Source organism: Dasypus novemcinctus, chromosome 30 (assembly GCF_030445035.2).
Source record: "Dasypus novemcinctus isolate mDasNov1 chromosome 30, mDasNov1.1.hap2, whole genome shotgun sequence".
Classification (NCBI taxonomy): domain Eukaryota; kingdom Metazoa; phylum Chordata; class Mammalia; order Cingulata; family Dasypodidae; genus Dasypus; species Dasypus novemcinctus.
The window spans coordinates 44,825,639-44,851,318 of record NC_080702.1 but is presented as its reverse complement, the minus strand read 5'-3'; the positions used below and the strand labels follow the sequence as shown (position 1 = coordinate 44,851,318).

At 35.6% G+C, this 25,680-nt stretch overlaps 1 pseudogene; it reads right to left on the bottom strand.

Moving 5' to 3' along the window:
- Positions 1-255: 255 nt before the first annotated feature.
- LOC101435447 (vomeronasal type-2 receptor 116-like) lies at positions 256-25,680 on the bottom strand (annotated as a pseudogene).

Sequence of the window (25,680 nt, the reverse complement as noted above, 5' to 3'; positions counted from 1 at the left end):
ATCAGTCTGCAATGTTAGATTATATCTAACAAAAAAAAAGAATCAACAATGAAATTTAATGTAGAAAAGTTGGATGGCTATGGTTGTCATTCTCCTGATATTTTTAGAGAGGAGAAAAATGAGATTTACTTCATAATTGGTGAAGGTAAATGCAAGCATGATGTTGATTTTCTTAAAGCCTTCTGTTTAGTGCAGGAAAATATTCAATTATAACTTAAAACAGCTTAATGCCCCAGTATGTGTTTTAATCCATAATCAATGCTGAGTGTTCCTTTCTGGTTTTAGCAAAATAATATAGCATTTTGGGGCAAAGATGCAGCCTAGTAATCCAGCACTGGAAGCCAAGATGGAGAAGATCTCCACAGCTGCCATGACCTTCCCCTTGGTGCTGTGGTAGACAGGGAGGAAAGTGACCCAAACACTGCAGAACACCAACATGCTGAAGGTCAAGAACTTGGCTTCATTAAAGGTGTCAGGCAGGTTTCTGGCCAAGAAAGCTACCAGGGCTAAGCAGGCCAGGTATCCCTGGACAGAGTAGAAGGCTGTGGGTGAGCCCTTATTGCACTCAATGATGATATAACCAGGCTCAGAGTGTACATCTTTATCAATGAATGGGGGAGAGGTTCCAAGCCAGATGCCACAGAGTGTCATTTGGATCAGGGAGCAAATGGGAATTACAAAATTAGGTGCCCCTGACACCAAACACTGCCTCATGCTTCTCCCTGGTACAGTGACCTTGAATGCCAGAACCACAGTGATTGTTTTGGCCAGGACAGTGGACACAGCCACGGTAAACACAATTGCAAATGTGATTTGTCGGAGGGTGCAGGTGGCTGTGTTGGGACGACCGATGAAGAGTAAGGAGGAAAGGAAGCATAGGTTGAGGGAGGTGAGCAGGATGTAGCTCAGAGTCCTGTTATTGGCCTTGAAAATGGGAGTGTCCCGGTGCTTCACAAAGACCCCAGAAATAACAGTAGTGAGGAAGGAGAAACAAAGTGCTGTGCCAACCAGAGTCATCCCCAAAGGGTCTCCATAAGCCAGGAAGTTCACAGCTTTTTGGAGGCATCGACTCCTCTCACTGTTTGCAGACTGATGATCCGGACAATTCACACAGTACTCTATGTTTGACAAGAAATGCAAAGTGTCATCAGCCCATGTTCAGTAATTCTCACGTATTAACTGAACCCAAAAGAATAACACTGGGCAATTTCAGCCAAATCTGTTCAGTCTGTGATGATTCTAAATAACCCTGTGTTTTAATCTGCTTGTTTTCCTTCCTCTAATCTTTCTTTTAGATCTCTGGCTTTCTTTCAGAAATTCTGTCCTTCAATTTGATAACAGTTACAATTTACTGTTGAGCTTCCATTCTTTTATTTTTTTAAATATGTATCTTGTTGTGTAACATATAGTCATAAAAGGGAACAAACTATAAGTGTACACATTAATGAATTATGAGGAAGTGAACATATGGGTAATACCACACAGTCCAAGGACTAGTACATGCCCAGCCTTCTAGAGGACTCTTATCTAATACCTCAAAATCATTTACTCCCTCTCAAATCTCCAAATAATTTATGCCCTTGATTTATAAGCCCTTAGCTTACTTCTGCTTGGGTCCTTTTACCAAAATTATTTGTGAGATTCATTCATTTCACAGGATATGTTTATATAGTTCATTCACTTTTTAAAATTTTAATCAATTTCACTAATACATGAACGTTAACAAGGACTAAGTATAAAATAAAAGTTGTGACCTTATGAAACAAACATGCATAACATCATGCTGGGCCCCATTCATCAACCCACCAAGACAATGCATTGTTGTGAGACAAAATGGAGGAGTTTGGAAAAAATATGCCATATACAATATGAATGATGGCTGGTGGTAATATTCTGATGGTATTATCTCAAAATCAATATCAAATATTGCCCTATGTTTTGGTGTGTTGCTGAAAGGGTGTTGTATTGAAATTCTACACATATGCTTGATTCATTTTTAAGTGCCAACTTTGTAATAAAAATATATTTAAAACTAATGATAGAGTGGATTGATGGTAAATATACTAAATATAACATATGAATATAATTAATAGTAAGATTGTGATGATATTCTTTCATAATTTTTATTTCATTCACTTTTTAAATATATTTCTTTTTCTTTATACAGACTCATTATGTGCACTTCATACACATTCCCCCTTCCCTCTACACCCATCCCCTAGTAACCTCTTCACTGTTTTCTTCTCCTAGGGATTTGCTCCTTTTTAACATCTCTTATAAATTACATTTTCCTTCCTTATTTCAAAGAGTGTAATGTTTGCAAGGGTCTTTAATTTAGCAGCACATCTCAAAAATTCCTTGTTCTTTGTAGCCAGATCTTATCCCACCGTTTGTATGTAACACTGCTTGTTTATCCGTTCATTTATTGATAGATATTGGGTCACTTCCACGTGTTGGCTATTGTGAAAAATGCTGCTATAATCATTGTGCACAATTATCTGTTTGAGTGCCAGTTTTCCCTTTGTATGCATGTATACATAGAAATGGAATTACCTGATTATGTGGTAATTCTACTCTTTAAGAAACTGACATACTGATTTTGACAGTAGCTGAACTATTTAAATTCCCACCACCAGAGTACTAGAGTTCCAATTTCTCTGCATCTTTCCAGTACTTGTTATTTTACATTTTTAAAACATAGTCTTTGTGGTTGTAATGTGTTATAATCCATTCTCTTATAAGGCTGAATAGAATTCTATTAATACATTATCATTTATTTATCCATTTTGATGGATATTTAGATTGTTTATGAGTATTGGTTATAATTAAAACTACTGCCATGGATGTTTTTGGTACAATATGATGATATAATTTTGGGTCATACAATAAACAAATATTCACCATTGCAAGTAATCCATAGAGTTTTCTAAATTTTTACACCAATTTACCAACCAGTTGTTCCATATTCCTTTCAACACTTAACATAGTAATAATGTTTAATTTTAGCTATTATGGGGATGTTTTGAGCTATTTCGTTATGCTTTTTAACTGCAATTTCCTTGTGACTAATTAATCTAGCACTATCACATACGTGCTTTGCATGGAGATGTTTTGCTAAGAAGGGCTTGTTCATACATCGAACTTTTTTTCTAGTGGATTTTCTGCTTATATTGTTTCTGTAGGAGCTCCCTGTATATTCTTGATGTAATTCATTGTTGACTAGATCTATTTTAAATAATTTAATCCACTTGTGGCTTGACCTTTCATTGATGAACAGAAAATAGCAGGTTTTAGTATAGTTAACATTTATTAAATGTTTCCTATAAGTTAATGTTATATTTGTTTTATTTAAGAATTTTTTCAAATTTGAAGATGAAAATATTCTTCTTTAGGTTTCTTTATTATTTTTTATTTTTACATTTAGAATTCTAAAGTGCTTGATACTGATGAATCTTTATGTGACCACTTTGTTTCTAGATATGCCATTTTGTTATTTTTTTTTCCTTTTCTATCTTTATGCTTAAACAATATTATTGTGACTTTATAAAAAAAGGCAACAGGTAGAATAAGTACTCCCATTTCAATCTTTGTCTTAAAGTTTGTCTTAGCTAAGTTTTTCTCGTGTTTAATTTCATATGAATGATTTAAAAAGTTTCAATTGCCTCAAAAAGTTGTGATTTTGATAGCAATTGCATTGAATCAATCAATCTGGTGAATAATGTAACCTTTTAAATACTGAGTCCTTTCCCTTAAAATATGGTTTTTCCCTCCACTTATTTAGTCTTCTTTAAAATTTTCAAAATGATTTTCTATATCTTTATATGCAGAAACCTTTCCAAACTTTGCTTAATATTATTTTTAAGCATTTAATAATTTCAAGATATTGTAATTATCATCTCTGAAAATTTCATTTTAGAAAGCCTTATGACTTGTACATATAAGAAGGATTTATATTACCCTTGTATTCAGACCTCTAATCTCATTTTAGAAATTCTTCCCAATTTTAAACATACACAATTAAATCCTTCACAAATTAATTCAACTCTATTTTATCCTTTCTCATAATTATACCTTCCAATCCTTTTCCTGCCAATATTACATTGGAAAGGAACCCAGTGTATTGTTGGATGTGTTAATATTGTGGATTTTTGTCTCATTATTCATCTCCCAGGCATGAAACTCTTCCAAATGATGTGATACTTGTTAGTATTCAGGAAGTATCATTTAAGGGATTAAGATGATTCCCTTCTATTCTTATTTGATAAATGATATTTTTGTTGTTTGTTTTAAAATCACTGGTGGGTGTTGAATTTTATTAACTGTTTTCCAGTATTCATTGAGAATTGAGATTGCTGTTTCTATTTATCAGGGGCCACATGTACTGAATTACCTTGCTTTTTCATGAGAACACATCTTTACAAAATATTGCTGGATTTAGATTGCAGGGTTTTTGTGATATATGAGTTTATGTTTATAAAGCAAGACACCTGTAAATGTTCTACCTTATAATGACCTTATAAGATTGTGATACGAATATTAAGGTCTAATACCTATCTTGTATCGATGTGTACATGGATAATTTTCCCAAATTGACTAATAGCAGGGTCATTAGTCTTAACACATCGCCAAAAAAATGAAATATAGTAAGTATTTTGGACAATTTAATAGCATATTAATCAAGAAATGGAAATCAGAAATTCCTCACCAAAGATGTGATTTCATCATGTAATATCATGAATATGGTTAATTTCAAGAATTATATTATGAAGAAAATATGGCCTATTGATTTTCTGTCACATTTCTATATCATGTTTCCATCTCCATCCTCAATATTTTCTGTGCTCTAGTCATACTGATTCTTTGTTTTCCAGTTCTCTGCATCTCTTGAGTAATACATACAATGGTAATTTGCTTTTTTGTCATTTATAATAATTCTGCCAAGAATTTATTGCCCCTTCATTCATCTTACATAATACTAATGCTACTGCCTCTATGAAAAATCATGGAACCACTCAAAAAATTAATTTTCCATCCCCTAAATCTCTGTACATGCACTAATTTCAGGTTTTAATGGTGGACACAAAGTTTCCCTATGTTTTGTTTCCTCAATCAGCTGTGAATGAAGGGAGACCAGAAACTGAAAATGACTCATTGAGAATGTGCTACATTGTCCTCATGTGTCACACCATAGAAATTCTCATTTTAAAAACCATCATAAACCTTCTGAACATCTGTTCTTCATCTTAGTGTGAGTCATGGGGAAAGGGAAGATGGTTAGGACCCAAGCTTTTGATACAATCGAAATATCCTTTCAAACAGGATAGAGAGCAGGTACTTATAATACAAGGATGAAACTTAGTTTACAACTGTGGGGTGAAGAAAAGTGTTTCCTCGAGATGACTTTGCCTGTAATGTGTCTAAAGTTTATCAAACAAGATAAGTTGAGAGAAGGGGTGTCATCTCAATGGAAAATATTATTGATTATAAAATTAAATTGCTAAATAAAGAAAGGATGAGTTTTGACTCTGTTGTTTCCTACAGAAACTTTTTAATACCTTTTATTATTGGGGGATGTAAAGGAGAGGTGGGGACTTTCTTCTGGGAATGAACCTACCTGTCTCATTGGAAATGAACCTACCTGTCTCATTGGAAATCTCATTCTCTGGGCATGCAGTACAAAGAAAGCAGCAGGCAGGCTTTCCCAACTGAGATGTTTTGCTGAAACCAGGAGTACACTTCTCACTGCATACTGAGTGGGGAGTCTGGGAAGAAGATTTTAAAAATGTGTTTACAACTGTGACTTTAACTCCCTATCATATACACTGTGCTAGGGGTATATTAAACCAAACACAAATTTAAATTTTAAATACATAATTAAATTTATTTGATATGATTTCATTTTCATTGTGTTATGTGAAATACATTATATATATGTGTGTGTGTGTGTGTGTGAATAAATGTGTTCTTACCATGCATTTGGCAGTGGGTAAGAAACATTTTCAAGTTGAAAGGTAAGATGTTAAATACCCAGATGTGGCAATTTACTGAGCAGTAAGAAGGAAGAAATCCTCCATAAAGAGATTTTATTTATATGAAATATAAAATACGATGACTAGGTCATACTCACCTCTGAAAATCCTGTGTTCCACTCTATATCTCCTCAGATATTGAAAATTGTTGATCATGCGGCATATCTGAGGCAAATTGTCCTACTTTCACTGTTAGACTGAAACCTTCTGGAAAATTGCAAAAGTTTAGAATGTCAAACCTGGCTTCCAATTTCTTTGCCTCATCCAAAATCATTTGGTCCCCAACAGGATTTTCAAATTGCATATTTTTTCAGAAATCGGTGCAGCTGAAATAGATACCATTTTGTGAGGGAGTTAGTCCAAAGATTAAAGATTGAAAACCCAAATTAAGGAACATATATGAAGCTATGGAAGCCCTGCTTCATAATGCAAATTTATTATTAACATACAATGAAATAAAAGAAATAAATGCGAATGGAGGGGAGATGAAAATATGTTGGCAAAGTAAGGAGCTCCAAATGTCAGCTTGTTCCACAGGGCAGTTAGTAATCACCCAGAACTATCGAAAGCACCTATTTGGGTGTCCCTGGAGAACTGTGGAGCATCCTGCAACATCTTTGAAAGAATGTTAGGAGACTACCCATTTGCAGAAATTTGGGAGTAGAGCTCTCCACACCATAGAGGTTGGTGCCAGCTGTGCAAGTCACCTTGGAAACTATTCTGATTCTGAAGTTGGAAACTCCACTTTGAAAAAAGGGGAGGGGAAGAGAGCTGGGCACCAATTTCAGCTCCTGATTAGTAAACTCAACTGGATAAAGTATAATCCTAAGAACAGCTAAAGTTTGAAACTGCCCAAGTCAGAAAAAGAACAGAAGCCTCCCTTTTAACTCTGCCCCTGGCATGATGCAAGGCAGGGCTGACTGAAAATCACTGTGAAGGTACGGACTGACTTCTTTCCACCAGAACTGAATACTAACCCTAGCCTAGGTTCCAATCCCAGCTTTGTCAGGGAGGAAGCTGGGGGGACCTGGACCAACCTCGTTGTAACCACACGTGATTTTAACCAGTACAACTGAATAGTTGGAATCCTTGGACCTGCTGGTTTTTAAGCATATCACTTCTATCTTCACCTCTGCCCCCAAATACGATAGGAAGAGAGCTGGGTTTCTTCAGCCTTTTGGGGCTATAGCAGGCACTTTTGGCCTGCACAGATGGAACTGCTGAGTACCTATTGATTTGCCCCCAAATCCCAGTAGGAAAGGAGGGGTCTGATGTTCCCACAGCCTTTCCAGGCAATGAGAGGCATGGCCTGAACATTTGGTCACCTGTGGGTACACTCACTCGTATGACCCAAAGGATAGGAAGGAGCTGGTGTTTTCGCAGTCTCTTCAGCAATTGGATACAATTTAGACATGCATGAAATTAACTATATGGTGCCTAATGATCTACCACCACATGCTAAAATGTTAAGAGGGAACTGATGTTTCCTCAGCCTCTCCAGGTATTAGAAGGCAGCGACTAAACAGTTGGGTGTCTGTGATTCTATTCTCACCCCCTAAAGTGCAGTTCCTCAGGGAAAATGAAGCCATATTTGGCCCAAATGAATATGATTTTTGGGCACTCCAGAGGTCCATCCCACCACCAGCAGGGAGGGGTCCTGGAGCTATGTCAATCTACCTGGGCCTGACATTTTGAACCTACATGGTATAGATTGAAGCCCATACCAGAAGCACTATCCCCACACTATCTGGGCAACTACTCACAATGTTGGCCTGCACAGCTTGGATTGTTACACATGGCTGACATTCTGTCTCTATCCATGGCAAATAAGACATTTTGGAGAAGATAAATCAGGTCCAGGGCAACACAAGCATCTTCAGCCTCTGAGGTTTACAGCATCAATTCTATCTTCAGATTCTACTACAACACCAGCAAAGAAGAAAAGCCAAGAAGGGCCTAAAGTAAAAGGAGAACATACATCCATTATAAATATATCTTGTAAGCCAGGGGTCACAGCACACACACACAAAAAAATACACACCAAAAATCAGGAAGATATGGGCCATTTAAAGGAAAAAGATAACCCTCCAGATGACAAAGGATTTGAGATTTGAGAAAACTGATCCTAGATTTCATGCTTCTCTTTAAAAAATTCGATGAGATGGCTAAAGGGATTAAGGATATTAATATGACACTGGGTGAGCACGAAGAAGAATTTGAAAGTATTCATAGAAAAACAGCAGCTACTATGTGAATGAAAGATTCAATAAATGAAATTAACACTAGAGGCATAAAAACAGCAGATTTGAGGAGGCAGAAGAAAAGTTCATTGAGCTTGAAAATGTGGCTTCTGAAAGCAAACATACAAAAGAACAGATATAGGAAAGAACAGAAATAATTTAACTGAGTCTCATGGAACTAAATGACAGAAAGAAAAATGCAAACATACATGTCATTGATTTCCCAACAGGAGAAGAGAGGGAAAATTGTAGAAAGATTATTTGAAGAAATAATAGTAGAAAATTTCACAGCCTTATTGAAGTACATAGATATCCATGTTCAAGATGCACAACATATTCCCATCTGAATAAATCCAAATAGACCAACTCCAAAACACATAGTAATCAGAATGTCGATTATCAAAACCACTAAGGGAATTAATTCTGAGAGCAAAAAAAAAAAAGTGATGCATAAAATAAAAGGGATACCAAATAAAATTAAGTGATGCTTCTCATTAGGAACCCTAGACAAAAAAGGAAGTCACATGATATATTTAAAATACTGCGGGAGAAAAAATGCTATCCAAGAATTTACATCTGTCAGGACTGTCTTTCAAAAATGAAAGTGAGTTTAGAATAGCCATATAAACAGTTACTGAGAGAGTTTATAATAGAGACTAGCATTGTAGGAAATAACAAAGAGAATGTTAGAGCATGAAAAGAAAGTAAAGGGGACAGTCTTGGAAGAGAGTCTAAAAATGAAGATTATATCAGTAAAAGTAACTAAAAGTGTCAAAAGTGTGGTGAAATAAAATATGATTGATAAAACCCAAAGCTTACAAAAGGTTAAACAAGAACTGCTATTACTGGAATAACATTAAATATTAATGGATTAAAGTCCATAGTCAAAAGTCACAATCTGATGGAATGTATAAGAAAATATGAGCCATCTATATGCTGTCTGCAAGAATCTCACCTTAGACACCAGGATACAAAAAGATTGAACATGAAAGAATGGAAAAAGATGTTCCTTGCATGCCCTAAAGAAAAAATGCTAGAATACCTCTACCCATATCAGATGGAATAGACTTCAAAAGCAAAATTTTCATTACAGAAAGGGATGGACATTATATATAAATAAAAGGGGCAATATACCATGAAGAAATAACAGCCATAAATGTATGTAGACCTAAGTAATATGTCCCAAGATACATGAGCAAAACACTTGCAAAACTGAAGGGAGAAAAATATAGTTCTACAATAATAATGACAACTTCAGTACACTACTCTCAGCATTGGACAGAACATTTGCACAGAAGATCAATGAAGAAACAAAGATCTTGAATAATATGACAAATGGTTTAAAGCTTATGGACATGGACAGAGCATTACACCCCAATATAGCAAGATGAACATTATTTTCAAGTGCTCATGGAACTTTCTTCAGGATGGACTGTATGATGCATGACAAAGCAGATTTCAATAAATTCAGCAAGATATAAATTATACAGAACACTTTTTCTGACCATAATTGAATGAAGTTGGAAATTAACAAGAAGAAGAAAAGTGGGAAATTTACAGATATATGAACAGTAAACATCACATCATTAAATAATCAGGGGGTCAAATAAGAAATTTTGATTAAATCCACAAATATCTTGAGATGAATGGAATTAAGAACACAGCATATCTGAACTTATGGGATGCAATCAAAGCAGTGTTGAGAAGGAAATATAAAGACCTCACAGCTTACATTTAAAAGGAATAAAGAGTTAAGGTAAATAACCTAACCACTCAGCTGAAGAAACTAGAAGAAGTATAGCAAAATGATGCCAAAGCAAGTAGAAATAAAAACAGCAAAGATTAGAACAGAAACAAATGAAATTGAAAACAAAAAAGTAAAAAAAAATTAGAATTAACAAACTAAAATTTGGTTCTTCAAGAATATAAACAAAATTGACAAACACATATATAAGCTGCTAAAGGAAAGAAGAGAGAAGATTCAAATAAATGAAATAAAAAAGGAAAACGGGCACATTACTATTGACCACACAGATATAAAAGAGATCATAAGGGGATCTTATGAACAGCTCTATGCCAGAAAAACAGACAATGTAGATGAAATAAATAAATTCCTAGGAAAGTACAAACTATGCTGTTTCTAAATGAAACAGAAAATCTCAATAAACCAATCACAAATAAAGAGATTGAAGCCATCTTCAAACAACATACCAAAATTAAAATTCCATGACCAGATGGTTTCACAGGTGAGTTCCTCCAAGCCATCAAAGAAAATTTAATACCAATCTTACTCGGGCATCTCCAAAAGTTTGAACAAGGAAAGATAACAATTTCATTCTAGAAAGCATATATCACCCTGACAACAAAGCCAGATAAAGATATTAGGAAAAAAGAAAATTACAAACCCATTTCTTTAATGAATATGGAAGCAAAAATCCTCAACAAAATCCTGGATAATTGAATCCCATGACACATTAAAAGAATTATTCATTATGATAAATTTGATGTGAATGAGACATCAAAGTATGGTTCAACAAAAGAAAAACAATCAACATAATATAGCACATTAATAAATCAAAGAAGAAAAATTATATTATCTTATGGATTGATGCAGAAAAGGCATTTGACAAAAACACAGCATCTCTTCTAGATAAAAATATTACAGAAGATAGGAATTGAAGGAAACTTTGTCAACACGATAAAGGCCATATATGAGAAACCCTTAGCTAACATTGTACTCAACGTTGAAAGACTAAAAGTGTTCCCAATTTGATCAGGAACAAGAAAAGTGTGCTCACTCTCACCATTGTTTTTCAATATACTGCTACATTATCTAGGTAGAATCATTAGGCAAAAGTGAATAAAAAGCTTCCAAATCAGAAAAGAAGCAGCAAAATTTCACTATTGCAGGGGATATGAACTTTTATCCAGAAAATTCAAAAAATCTACAATAAAGTTGCTAGAGCTAATAAACAAATTCATTTAGATTGTGAGGATCCACAATGAATATGCATAAATGAGTGGTGATTCTACACAATTTTAATGGCCCAACCTGAAGGATGAAGTAAAAGAAAAAAAATTAAGAAAACAAATAAGAGAATCACATATTTAGAAATAAATTTCAACAAGAATGTAAAGCACATGCATTTCTTAAAACTATAATGCATTGTTAAAAGTAATTTCAAAAAAACCTAAATAATTAGAAGAACTTTCCATGTTCATGAGTTGGAAAATTAAATATCATTAAGATATCATTTTTACCCCAATTGGTATGCAGATTTAAAGCAATCTCAATAAGAATTCCATCAGCATTGCTTCAAAAACTGGAAAAACCAATTACAAAAATTTTTGGAAGGGTAAGGATCCCCAAATGGCCAGAAACATCTTCCAAAAAAAAAAAAGTGAAGTTGGAAGACTCTCACTTATAGACTTCAAATCATATTACCTAGCCACACTGGTAAAAACATCAAGGTACAGGCATAAAGAAAGACACATAGACCAATAGGACTGAACTACCTATTCAGAAACAGACATCTAGGATCCAGTAATTTTTGATAAACCTCTCGAACCCACCCTGCTAGGGCAGAACAATGTACTCAGCAAAAGGTGCTGAAAGAGCTGGATATCCATAATCACAAGAAATAAACTGGACCCCTATCTCATATCTTACACAAAAGTTTAAAAAAAATGGATCAAAGAAAAAGCAAGAACCATAAAGATCCTCAGAGAAAATGTAGGAAAATATCTTCAAAACCTTGCAGCAATTGGTACATTCTTAAACCTTCCAGTGAAAGTATGAGTATCAAAGACAATATGGATAAAGGGGACATTCTGAAACCTAAACACTTTTGTGATTCAAAGGCCATCACGAAGAAGATGAGAAGGCAGCCTATTCAATGGGAGCAAATATTTGGAAACTACATATCTGATAAAGGTTTAATTTCCATTCTATATAAAGAAATCACTCAACTCCACAATAATGCAAGAGTAATCCAATTTAAAAATGGGTATTGAGTAGATGGAATCAGTGTAACTTTGGGGCAATGGAAGTGTTCCACAAGATTATGCAAAGATGAATATAAGACATGTTAAATTATATCAAAAATGTATAAAAGCCTATAGGCTAAAATGTAAACCATAAGGTAAACCCAAGTGTAACCATGTTTGAAAGCCATTGTCTCAATATCTGCACATTAGTTGCAGTAAATATAATATGAACACGCAAAAAGATCATTGCTGGGTAATTAAAAGTGTTTGATGTTTGATATGTGGGAGTACCGTATATTGTATATATGAATTACTGCGATCTAAAACTTTTGTGAATACAAATTTCATAATTAGAAAAAAAAAGGAAAAAGGAAGGATGTAGAGACTGAGGAAGAAATGGAAGAAATTGCCTTGCCACTGTACATACACAGGGCAAAAATTACTGCAGTAATAAAAGGCAAAAAATCAAAAACAAAGCTTTTCCATTCTTTCATTTTTTGATACCCCCAATTATTTTTACTTTAATTTTTCTAAATTAGGATGTATTCTATATCTAACTTTTAAACCCATCATTATATTCTGTTTTACCATTAATGGAACCTGGTCATACATTAGGCTTCATTTTCAAATAAATTTTAGACTACAGAGGGATTCAACTATGGGAGGGGAGGAATACTGGTGTGGGGTGTTAATGATAGGGGGTACATAAAATGCATATATACAGGGTATATAAAAATGTTTGGATATTTTCATAGTGGTTTCAGTTAAAAATGACAACAGGGGGAGTGCTGTGTTCCTAGCCAGGGGAGATCTATCACATTCTCCAATGGAACAGCAACAATCCCCCAAGTGCAATGGCTAAGACCAATAAAGAAGGATGGTCCAAGAATGAGCCGTTGATACTAATGACTGTGTTTATGGGCCTGTCAACCTGAAATACAAACTAGGCCTTGAGCTGCAGGGTGCCTAAAGTTACCTCCTGAGAGCCAGCATGCTGCTCTAATTTGGCCACTGACTAAGCCAAATTCAGCACGTAACTGCATTACATTCCCCTCAGCATGGGACATGAATCCAGGGGATGAGCCTATCTGGCACTGAGGGATTACTACCAAGTACCAGCTGAAGATGTAACAAGAAAAATACCTTGAATACAATTGTCAATTCTGACCAGCAGAATATCACAGCCTACATGTAATATCAGGTGTTTGAAATGCTTTTTGACCTCGAATAAAAGTTGGAAATCAGGCCAAATGAGTTTATATGGCTATGAGTCTCTGAAAAAGACCCAGGAAGTCATCAGAGTCATCGCCATTTCACATGCCTCAGCAGTGTCCCAGAGACAACCAAAGTAGGTACAAGGCCAGGTATTGGTTTTTCTAAGGGCAACAGAGACCCACAGGTTATATGGTCATGGCAGATGGAATTCAGTGCCATGCCAGTTGGCCCTACTTTGAAGTTTGTGTTCCTGAGAGTGATGGAGTTGAACTCAGATGTGATCTTTGTTCAAAAGACTCTCCTGTTACTTTTACCAGAATTCTGGTTAGCACTGTGGTTTGGTGTATACTCAGGGGACCTGAAACTCTGAACTGTGCATGTGATAGCCAGGCCCTGAGCTATAACTCCTACCCTCTGTTTTATTGGACTTACCCCAGCCAGCTAACAGGGAGGTGAAGAAGGACAACCATCACACCAGGGATACAAGAGTGCCTACAACTGCAAGCAGGAGAATTGCAACCATCATTCATGTGGAATCTAAGCCCATACTCAATATAGAGGTGGAGTGGACATAACCATCCCAGGGTCTACGGGATGGAGGAATAGAGTATGGATTAGAGTGGACTTACTGATATTCTACTATGGAACTATTGTGATTATTAAAGGAAGAAAATATAGCATTGATGTGGATTAAGTGGCCACGATAGCTGCTGAGTGTAGGGAGAAGAAAGAAGAGATACGATGTGGGGGCATTTTCAGGACTTGGAGTTGTCCTGGGTGGTACTGCAGGGATAGTTGCTGGACATTGTATTTCCTGCCATGGCCCATTGGCTGGACTTGGGGAAAGTGTAAACTATAATGTAACCATTATCCATGTCATGCAACAGTGCTAAAAAATGTATTCACCAAATGCAATGAATGTCGCATGATGATGAAAGAGGTTGTTGATATGGGAGGCATGGGGTGAGGGATCTGGGAGGTATATAGGTCCTCTTATAATTTTTGCATGCAACATTAATAAATAAATAGACAATAAGTAAATAAATAAATAAAGCAAAATGGGCTAATGATTTAAATAGAAATTTCTTCAAATAGTAAATTGGAAATTCAAATGGACACAAAGTACATTAAAAATAAGTTCCATATCACTAATTATTAGGGAAATTCAAATCAAAATGACAATGAGATAATGTCTCAACCCCATAGAGAGTCATTATTTCACAAATACAGTAAGTGCAGTGAGGATAGGGAGAACAGAAGCACTCTTTCACCTTTGGTGGGATTGTAAAATGGTGCAGTCTCTGTCAAAGACAGTTTGGCAGTACCTTAGGAAGTTAAATATAGAACTGCTGTATGATTTGGCATCTCCTTTACTAGGAAGATAGCCAAAAGAACTGAATATTTTGAGACAAACATCTGCAAACCAATATTCATAGTGGCATTGTTCACAATTACCAAAAGATGAAAATAACCTGTGTCTGTCAACCAATGAATAAACAAAATGTGATATATGCATTTGATGGAATACAATGCTACAGTAAGAAGAAATGATTCCACATGGTTGATGGATGCCATTCTCTTGCTTGCAGTTGTAGGCACTCTTGGCTCCCTGGTGTTTTGGTTGACCTTCTTCACCTCCCTGTTAGATGGCAGGGGTATTCCAATAAGCCAGAGGGTAGGATAAAGACATATCCCCCACATTATAGGTATACTTTTAGCATGGACTTCATATATTCCAGGTAAACTTTTAGCATGGACTTCATACATTCTAGATAAGCTTTTAACACATTTGGCGTGCATTCTCCATGAATATTTGAAGTTTATAGAGTTTGCATTGCTAAATTTTTTCCAGGACTGGAGTTGTTGTCATGGTTACCAAAGGCAGGGCTGCAGCTCACACAGCTCAGTTTATGAAGCAATGAACAGCCCCCCATCCATAACCCACATAATTGCCCCCTTTATGCCTGCTTAATTTCCTAAACTTTGGTGTAATTATTGTTGGAGTTATGAGGTGGGAGGCTGATTGTAGCTTTGATTAATTATTCCACTTATTGTTTCTCCAGTGAAGGACCAAAGTCAAATTTCCTGTTTAACATCCAGGGCTTATTTTGTTTTCAGAAGAAGTTCTCATCCTGGACAGTAGAATCATGGGGGTGGGGCTGCCCAGCAATCATCCTCAGGGTTATTGATATTTACATGGATTTCTTGCCAGGCTCCAGATCCATGTATTAATTTTATTTTATCTTTAAAAAGTTTACACCTTTAATTTTAAAGATGTGCTAAAGGGAGAGGATCTCTTTTCTGAAACTACCTTTTGCTGGCCATTGATTGTATGTAGCACTTACTTAACAAGGTGTAAAAAAATTGTTATTTTATTTTGACTGGAGGAAGATGGATCTGGCATTCTATATGAATGTCAATGAAATTTTCATATGGTTAATAGGATGTTCATTCTGAAAGAAACAAACTTAATTAAATTTTTGGAGCACTTTTTTTTTTTATAGAGGACATTGGATTACATAGTTAGACAAGGTTAGATCCCTGAATAGATGGCACCTCTTAAAATGTTATTTATTTTCAGAGTGAAATTTTAATAGATAACAATATTTGGTACTTAGTTTTTTTTCGAAGATGCATTTAAGGCTCTTTAATGATTGGCCCTTATGTGCTTCATCAGGTGTTCCTGGTGAACTGGCACCTTCTTGGGCAGTTGGTTTCATTCAGGGTTATTGCACTAAATAAGTTGGAAATTCTTTTACCTTTGGGAGTGATCAGAACTACAGAATAAAGTTTTTTTTTTCATTTTGGGTTTAATTGAATAATTTCTGGTAATTTTGATTGTTTAATAGGTGACCCACTGCTAGGAAACAAAGCCAGTTTTGTTGCACAGTAGAGTTTCATAAAGTAGTAGGGTGGCTGAGCCTGATATTAATTAACCGGTTCCTGTAAGCCACTGGTGGCCCCATTGGTTTTAGCTAAGATGGCTATTTTCTTTTATAGACATGTTCATTAACTATTTAGAAAATGAAGTTTACCAGGAATTTAACATTTCTAATGTAATTTTGTACCTGGTTTAGAATAAAAAAGATAACATAATTATTAGGTATATATTTAGAACAGGATAAAATTACAGCACTTAACAGGATAAAGGTACAACACTTAATATTAATTAATGTATTACTTAATGCATAAGGGATCTGAGTTGCAATTAACAGTATTAAGTTTCAGGTTTGTAATTCTTTACATGTTATCTCTCCATGGGACCAGGCCATATGCCAATTTGTATTTAAGTCTTACTTACGGTACTATCGTGATTATGGCTCCACTTGGAATGTTATTCACACAGAGAGCAAGTCACAGCATCGCTGATCATAGAGAGAAGCTAAGAAGGTAGTTTCCAGTATTTCACTGGCCTGGTGCATAGTGCTCTCTGGCACTATAGTACAGTGCCAGACTGGGGGCAATATCCATTGTATGTTTGACTGTACTGAGCCATCATTGGCTGATACAGGAGTTTGAACCTGCAACATAGTTTCTGTTGAATTCAGGAGCACAACCAGTGGAGTGATGTAGTAGATAATTTTTATTTGAGGGCTCAGTGATCACCCTAGCCAATAACTCATGTGGAGAGGAAACCTGTAATGTATTCAAGGCCTGGTTTGAATGCACAAGAGAATTTGACAATGTTAAAGTTTATCTCTCATTTTTATATATTTTTAAACGTTTTTAATACAACACATCATATATCAAATGACTTTAATTTTTTTTAGCCTCTATTTATTTTTTCTTCTTTATTTTCTTTTAAATGTTACATAAAAAAATATGAGGTCCCCATATACCCCCCACCTCTCCAACCCCACCCCTCTCACATCAACAACTTCTTCCACCATTGCAACACATCCATTGCATATGGTGAATACATTCTGGAGCACTGCAGCATCACATGGACAGTGTTCCACATTGTATTCCACACTCTTTTTTTACACTTTTACCATGAAGATATTAGCAGGCATTCTACTTTAGTAATAGAGGATAAATAAACTATTTTTCATTGTTAAAATGAAAACACAAGATTCCCAATAGAATCAAGGTAACTTTTCATTACCATCTTTAAATATGCACTTTGCAATGACTTTTAGACAGGTTTCATTATCACAAATTTATTCTTTACCACCAATACCAATTCAGGTTTTAGTTACCAATGGCTTCTAGAACTAGAACCATTTAAATGTTTCAGTTTGGAAGATGTTTTTTTACAAACATTTTATAAATGACCACAATTATAGACTGGTAAATTTATTCCAGATAACAAATAGCAACTAATGTAATATACCCCCTGCATTTAAGAGAGAATAGTTTTACACTTAATTTAATTTCATTAAACATGAGCTTACAGTTCCCATTATTTTAAAGATTTAACACATACAATGTTAACTTATTTACTTGGTACTTATAAATCCAAGAGATAATACTTAAGTTAAACAAGTTAAAAACTGTTTTTGATTTTTAAAAAATGCTGTGTTCCTTTTTTACAAGAGCTTAAAATTTTTGTTTTTGATAATTTAAAAACTGAATAATTCATAAGCATACTAACTTTTAGGTTGTGGAATATAAGGCAATTATTTAACCTGTTTCAATTATAATTTTATTAGGATTTCATAATTTTTTAAGGGTTCTGTATTTATATATTTTTTACATAACCTTTCATATAATTTAGTTTAATTTATATTTTAGAAATATATATTACTCATATAACTGCATATTTAACTTTAACAAATTGGTAGACATGAATAGTTTTATACAGAAACACCATTTACATATTTGAAAACTTTTTCTTTACTGGTTAATTTAAAATATACTTCCCTCACTTACTTTCCTAGTTACATTTCTGTTTGGCGGGAACCTTACAAGCATTTGGGTTTCAGTTTATCCTGGAAAGAAACCAGGTAGCTTTTACTCAATTTTTTTGTGTGTGACCGCCTGAACAATGGGGGTTGTTTAGTAAGGCCTTGTAAACTGAGAAGAGTTTTGCCTACTCTTGGAAAACCTGGCAATATTTATTTCTGATTTCTCGTGGAAATGTCCAATCAGAATTAATTTATATTATTTTAAAGTTCAAGGAAAAAGACAGCTTCTTCTTTACATGGGTAAAGAGGAAATGAGAAGACGAAGAATATTTAGACTGGCACAAAAGTGATAGGCCTAAAGCCCCCTTCTTAAAAATTTCACTAAAATTTTTAAAGTTTAATTGTTATGTTGGTTTGTTTAGGGGTGGTCCAGACCTGTGGGAACTGTAAGAAAGGGCAAATGCAAATGCAATTTATAGTTATCATCACAATAATTGGAGAACAGGGGTGAAATTAGTTATAAAAAATCTATACGATAAGCTTGAGTAATAACCACCACTATTACAGTAAGCATTAGATAAACTTGAAGTAGCAAAATAGAAGAAAATTAATTCAGTATTACCATTACAATAGACAAAATCCTGACCATGTTTACTCCATTGTAATAGCTTTATTATATATATATATATAGTACTTACACAATAATTTTATTTATTTTTTTATTGACTTTCTAATAATATTACATTAAAAAATACATATATATATATATGAGGTCCCATTTCAACCCCACCACCCCCACCCCACCTTTCCCCCCCAGCAACACTCATTCCTATCATCATGACACATCCATTGCACTTGGTAAGCACATCCCTGGGCACCACTGCACCTCATGGTCAATGGTCCACATCATGGCCCATACTCTCCCCCATTCCATCCAGTGGGCCCTGTGAGGATTTACACTGTCTGGTGACTGCCCCTGAAGCACCATCCAGGGCAGCTCCATGTCCCAAAGACGCCTCCACTTCTCATCTCCTCCCGCCTTTCCCCATACCCATCAGCCACCATGTCCACTTTTCCCAATCCAATGCCACCTTTTCTATGTGGACACTGGATTGGTTGTGTCCATTGCACAATAATTTTAATTCTTAATTGCAGTTTTTATTTGGTTTTACTTTAAGATAAATTGGATATCTTTATTAATTAAGTTGCAAGAACATTTTTACTAACAATCCTGTGAAGTTTTCCTGTTTTTTTTTTCTAGTACCTGAACAAATTTCATCTCTGGGTTATGTATTTAATTCATCAGCAAGACACTATTGACATTTAAAGATTCATTTTTAAATAATCTTTTACCATGATTTTTTAGGCACAAGCAAACTGACAAAATCCAAACACAGGTATTAACATTTACTACAGAATCAAGCACAGATTGAAAGAGAAGTTTTCCATATCTTAGTATTTTAAGGAACTCCCTGACCCTTATTGATGGCACATGAGGTCTTATTTTGATTACTATTTCATATTTTAGCTCAATTGAGTTTAAACTGGGAAAGTCAAGGTTTATTTTTTTCATGAGGTGTCTGGGTTTTCAGATTTACCTGTTGTTGTTTTTTTCCTGCCGTTTTCATGATGCTTACTGCTGACTGGTCCCAGACAGACAATTAAAAGGGCTATCAAGTGATTAGAGGTTTATTGTTCTCAAGCAATAGTATCCTTCCTTTAGACCAAGGTATTTTACCAATTTACAGCTTTAATACATTTCAAACCATTTCTACATAGATTTACAAAGACTGAGATTCAGAAAAGCAGAACATGGACAGAAGACTATTATGCAAATTTATTTTGGCCTTTGACACTTTAGAGAGGGAATTTTATTGCATTTTTCCTGGTTCTGATTCTGTGTCTCCTTGACTTCCACCTTTCCAGGTAGAGCAATGATTAGATAGGAATGTGGTTTAAAAATAGAAGGTGTGGACTCACTGAAAAGGGTCAAGCCACTCTCCACTTCCCAGCTCTCTGCTTTTGTTATGCATCCTCCTAAAGGCAAGAGGGGCTGAAGCAATGGTAGTGAGTTCCAGGCTGCTAAAAGAGTTTGAAAAGAACACTTTAGGCTCAGTGATTTCCTAGGAGACATCTCTGCCCTGACAGGGCTATGATTCAAGCCCCTGGCTTGACCAGCCACCTGGACTGGGGTCAGTTTCAATAATCTTGGATGGGCAGAATGGACTGGGACAATCACCAAGCCTTGGCAAATGGGGCAGACAAAGAGAAGCAAGGCAGCAGAGCATGGACACACATTTAGATTCTGTGTTTTTGCCTTATAAACTATAATCATTTCACTCCTTTGCCAATGGTAAGGAAGGGTTCCAATTTAACCAAGTTCACCACTTTACATAATTACCCAATGTAATACCAGCATCAAGCAGACACAGAGAGAAGCACAAAATGGAGCAATCTGACACACAAGTTCTATATTTTCCAGACACAGCTGTCCCTGCAACCATTACATACCTTAGAAAGAGAGAACTTTCAATACTGAAAACAGGACTTTCTGTTTACCATGGCTGTTTCTAAATGAAGCCTATTTGTTATTCAACACCGAAACAAAACATTCTGGCTAAACCTTTTCACTGTTTAACCTTATACCCAGATCAAGCTTTACTATGAAAGCCAATCCGTTTTCCTGTGACCAAGCTTCTCAAAACCCAGACGAATTTTTAGAATGTTAGGACTCTAACCTATAAACATCCTTTCCTATTATAATTAAAAGTTCACTACCTCAATGCAGACAAAACCAGAACCAGATGCTCACAACACAGTTCACCAAACCCAAACACCAGGCTTTTTAACCTTTTTCCCTTTTCTTTCAGACATGGAGGAGATGGCTTCCCCTTGAATTTCTGGAGGTAATTGGGCCTCCTAGGAAGTGATTGGTCTCCCCTTCCTAGCAATTTGCTAGGATTTTCCTGACACTATGCTTCAAGGGGGAGTCATGTTTTTCCACATATGGAGTCATTTTGTTCCCAGAATTTCTCTTCAGACCTTTCATTGTCCACCCCCCTGTTTTCATCAGGAAGATTTCAGTGGAGCCCCCATCTTTTCTGGACTAAATGTAGTCCAAGGTGCCCAGTTTTGGGGTTCACCTGACTCTTCCTGGCTTCCTTGGGGATCCAGAAAGGGTCACAAAATGCACCTTCTTTGGCCTTCATTTACAAATCCCAGGAAAGCCCACAGATGCTGTAGATGTTGAGATTGTTTCAATTATTTGTTTATGAAAAGGCCAAGACTCAGTAAAATTTTTCAGAAGGAAAAAAGAAATTATTTATGGCTTGCCAGACTCAGGAGCTTTCTGTTCAAAATCTGAGCACTGAACAAGATTTTCGAGTTCTTTTTATACAGAGGAAGAGCTAAATGGTCCTTTGTTATAGTGTTCAATAAACACATATCCTCCACATTCTAGGTAAGCTTTTAGCATGGGCTTCATACACTCTAAGTAAGTTTTAACACATTTGGTTTGCATTCTCCCTGAATATTTGAATTTTATAGAGTTTGCTTTGCTAAATTGTTTTTTCAGGCCTGGAGTTGTTGTCATGGTTACCAACGGCAGGGCTACATCTCCCAGAACTCAGGTGTTCTGTGAAGAGATGAACAGCTCCCCACCCACAGCTGAATTATAAATGGGATAGTAGCTGGAAAGGGTAGTCTAGGGAAATAAAAGTCAAATGAAAGAAAGCTAGAGAATAGTCTAGGGGCTGAAAAACATAGTGAATCCAGAGTTGGATAATAATTATGGTAGAAGGTTCAGATGCCAGAGTGTCCTTTTGTGAGCTATACAAGATGTGTGTCACTATTTCAGTGTGGTGGGAATGTGGAGAAGCATGGGAAAAAATACAATTAAAGTGACCCCTTGACTGAGGTTGTCAGCATCACTATAATATTCTCAATTCAGTTCCAAAAATATACTGTGGTGATATTGGTTGGGTAAGGAAAAGTTTTTCAAATGTACACTATGGACAATGGTTGGTGGTAATAGTTTGATGATATGATCTCATAATCCATATGAAATATTCCACCACTGAGTGATGTGTTGGTGAAGGTATGTTGTATGGGAATTCTAAACTTTTGTATGATTGTTTTGTAACTTCACAACAACTATAATAAAAAAAATATAAAAAAATAATGTAGATTGGGAAAAAAAACTAAATGTAAGTTATGGACTATAGTTATTAGGAATATTTTGATGATACCCTTGCATAGTTTGTAACAAATGTTTCAAAACAATGCAAGATGTTGGTGGTTGTGTGATGTAGGGGACCACTGTATGATGATATGCATAGTTGTTTTGTAAGTTTACAGCATTTACCATAAACTTATATTTTTGTATGTTCATGAATGAATTATTTATCTCAATAAAATAAAATATACAGAGGTCTAAGATGCCATAAAGTCAGTAAAATAACACACAAGTAGTTAAAGAAAACTTCAAAGACAAGATGATAAAGCAATATATTGATGTGGTTTGCAGAAAATCTAAAGGTAGATTATATATAACCATACTCATTTGCTCTTTGAATTTTCTTAGAGCATCATATTGCAAAGCAAAGTTATCAATATCTATACTGGTTGTAGAATTAAATGTGATAATGTAAGTGCAGTACCCAATCCTGTCTAAGAGGGGCAAAAGGAATTAAGTCCCATTGTCATTTAAGAGTCTCATGGAGGAACTCTAGATATTTCCTATGTAAAACATTAGTCGTGAAGGATGTTGAAGTCCATAGTAAGAAAAATTTTGATTTTGATTCTAAACTCAATTCCTCCCTGAAAATGGCATTTTCTTTTTGTTGACCATTTCTACCTAGGACTAGATTTACCTCCTAGACACTAAAAGAAATACAATGAATTCTGGGCTTTTGGAGAAAGATCCCTAAACTATCACCTTGAGCCCATATGGAACTCTAAGAAAGTGACAATTATGATATATTCTGAAACACACATGCTATCAAATGAAAGAGACATTACCTGCCAAGTTTCAACAATATGTCCATCTCCATTTCCTACTAATTGCATTTCGACTTGTTGAAGAAGCATTTCATGAAGGCTCTGAGCTAGAGCATACACTGCATTATATACATTATAACTTCCTTCATTCACGTCTTTGTCAAACAGCCACCAAGACATCAACTCCAAGGAGGCATTGGGAGGACAATACTCGAGAGTGTTACAGTCAGATTCGGAAACCAAGCAATCAAAAGAGATGAACCACAATTTAGTGAGGTAAAAGTCTTCTGGGTATTTTATAGGGTTAACAGTCTGGATAAAAGATTTGAATCCAGGTATCTCAACATGGCGGTATGAAAAAATGAGAGCCCCATGGTATGAGTCAAGGAAAAAGTCTCTTTCACTTGTGGTAAAATCCCATTGTGATGTCATGATCCAGACTTTCCCTATCAATAAATAATTCCACCTACAAAAACTCAAACCCATTAGTGAGTCAGAGTCACCATAAATGACAACCACTTTCACTGATGATTCTTTGATACGTAAATGATACTGCCAGTGCAATGAGAAGTATGATCTCTCAGTGATGGGCATCATTTCCACAAAGGCTGCACAGATTCCATTCAAGACCATCTCTTCTCTCAAGTCCCATAGAAACTGAACACCTCTCTTGTCTTCTGAGATGACCAGCCCCACCCAGGTCCAGCTGAAATGTAACATCAGTGAAACCATTCCAAGAGCCAGAGAGGTATCCTTGGGAGCCATCTGGTAGATTGATGGAAACTGGCCATCATCACTCAGATTAGGATCATAAAAGCCATAGATAAGCTAAAGGATAAGGAGAAAATAAATCCATATGAGGAAGAGAATTGGTAAAGTACCCTCTCAACCCCAATAAATATTAATCAGTCTTATAAACAAAGAAGGGAAGACTTGCTCTTTCTATTTTTTGATCATCTCCTGACCACTGGGAGTGTTTTAGAAAATAATCCATCAGTCTTTGCGGTCTGGGAACTCCTCTGTCTCTTCCCTTTTTGCCTGTATCTGGTCCATATAAAGGACATGTTCACATCCCACCAAAATTCTCTATAATGGCCACACCATTTCAGAGATGCATAAACTCAATTCCATATTAGAACTTTTTTTTTAAGTTTCTTGAAAATCACACCAAGGGATACTTGATATAATCAACCACTCTCCACCCAGCTTACCTGTGGAATTTTGTAGAGTTCCAGCAGTATCCCAACCTGAATGGAAAGTGCCCATGTTGTTCCTGTAAGTGCTGCTACAGACTTGCTTTCTTTCCTACAGTTGTAATTAGGGTTGTACTTGCCCAGTCCAGATTGCCAAATGATGGGACTTTCCAAAGTCCTTTGTTCACTGTGCAGGGCATTATAGATATCAAATCCCAGGGAAATGTTGAGTAATAGATGTGGATTCCTGTTGATCTCTTCAATGGCAAAAAGCATGGCCAGAACATACTGGTAGTTCTTTGTCAGAAACTTTTATGGTGGGCACAGGGATATTTAGACAAAAAACACAAATCATGATTATCTACCAATCCAATTCAATGACCAAATTAAGGAGGAAAACTCAGTGAAGTCATTCTAGACTCTGTCTTCTTAATCCACAGTATTTTAGCTAATGCTAAAAAGCTGAACGTTTCTTTAAAGCCCTGACTGAATTCAACCTATATGTTGAAAGATGAAAGTAGTTGCAATGGAAAGTGTAATGAGTGGAAAAGCAGACCACTTTCATGGTAGGATTTGTTCTTCATTCTGGAAGCAAAATAATTTCTTCATATTAACATGTCATTAAATGATTTCTAGAATGCCAGCAATATTAGCATGAATTTGAAGATGAATTTATTCCAACTAAAGTGTGAATCTGCAAAACAGTTCAGATCCACAACACAAGCAGAAGTGGATGGGACAGACAGAGTGACTCATAGAAGACTGACAGTCAATTAGCATAAACATCTACCCCATCAAGTTCTGGATTTTCCATCATCAAAAATCAATGAACTGTGAAGAACTTCAGAGCTTCAGTGAAGGAGGAATCAGGTAATCAGGAATATTTGGAAGAAGAAAAATGATGGATGGGGTGGTGAATATTACATATACCTAATAGGACAGGGAACACTTTAGGAATCTAAGAGGAACAGCATCATAAAGCCTAAAAAGCCTCCATTTGCTAATTTAAAAAATTATAAATCTTGCTATTAAAAATAAATCAAGATATTCAGAGGTACTTCCTCCAAATAAACTTCATTCTTTTCAACTTTCCTGCAAATTACAACAAATTTCCATTTACTTATTAAAAATCATTGTCCATGGTGTGGTGGTTGTCCTTCTTCACCTCCAT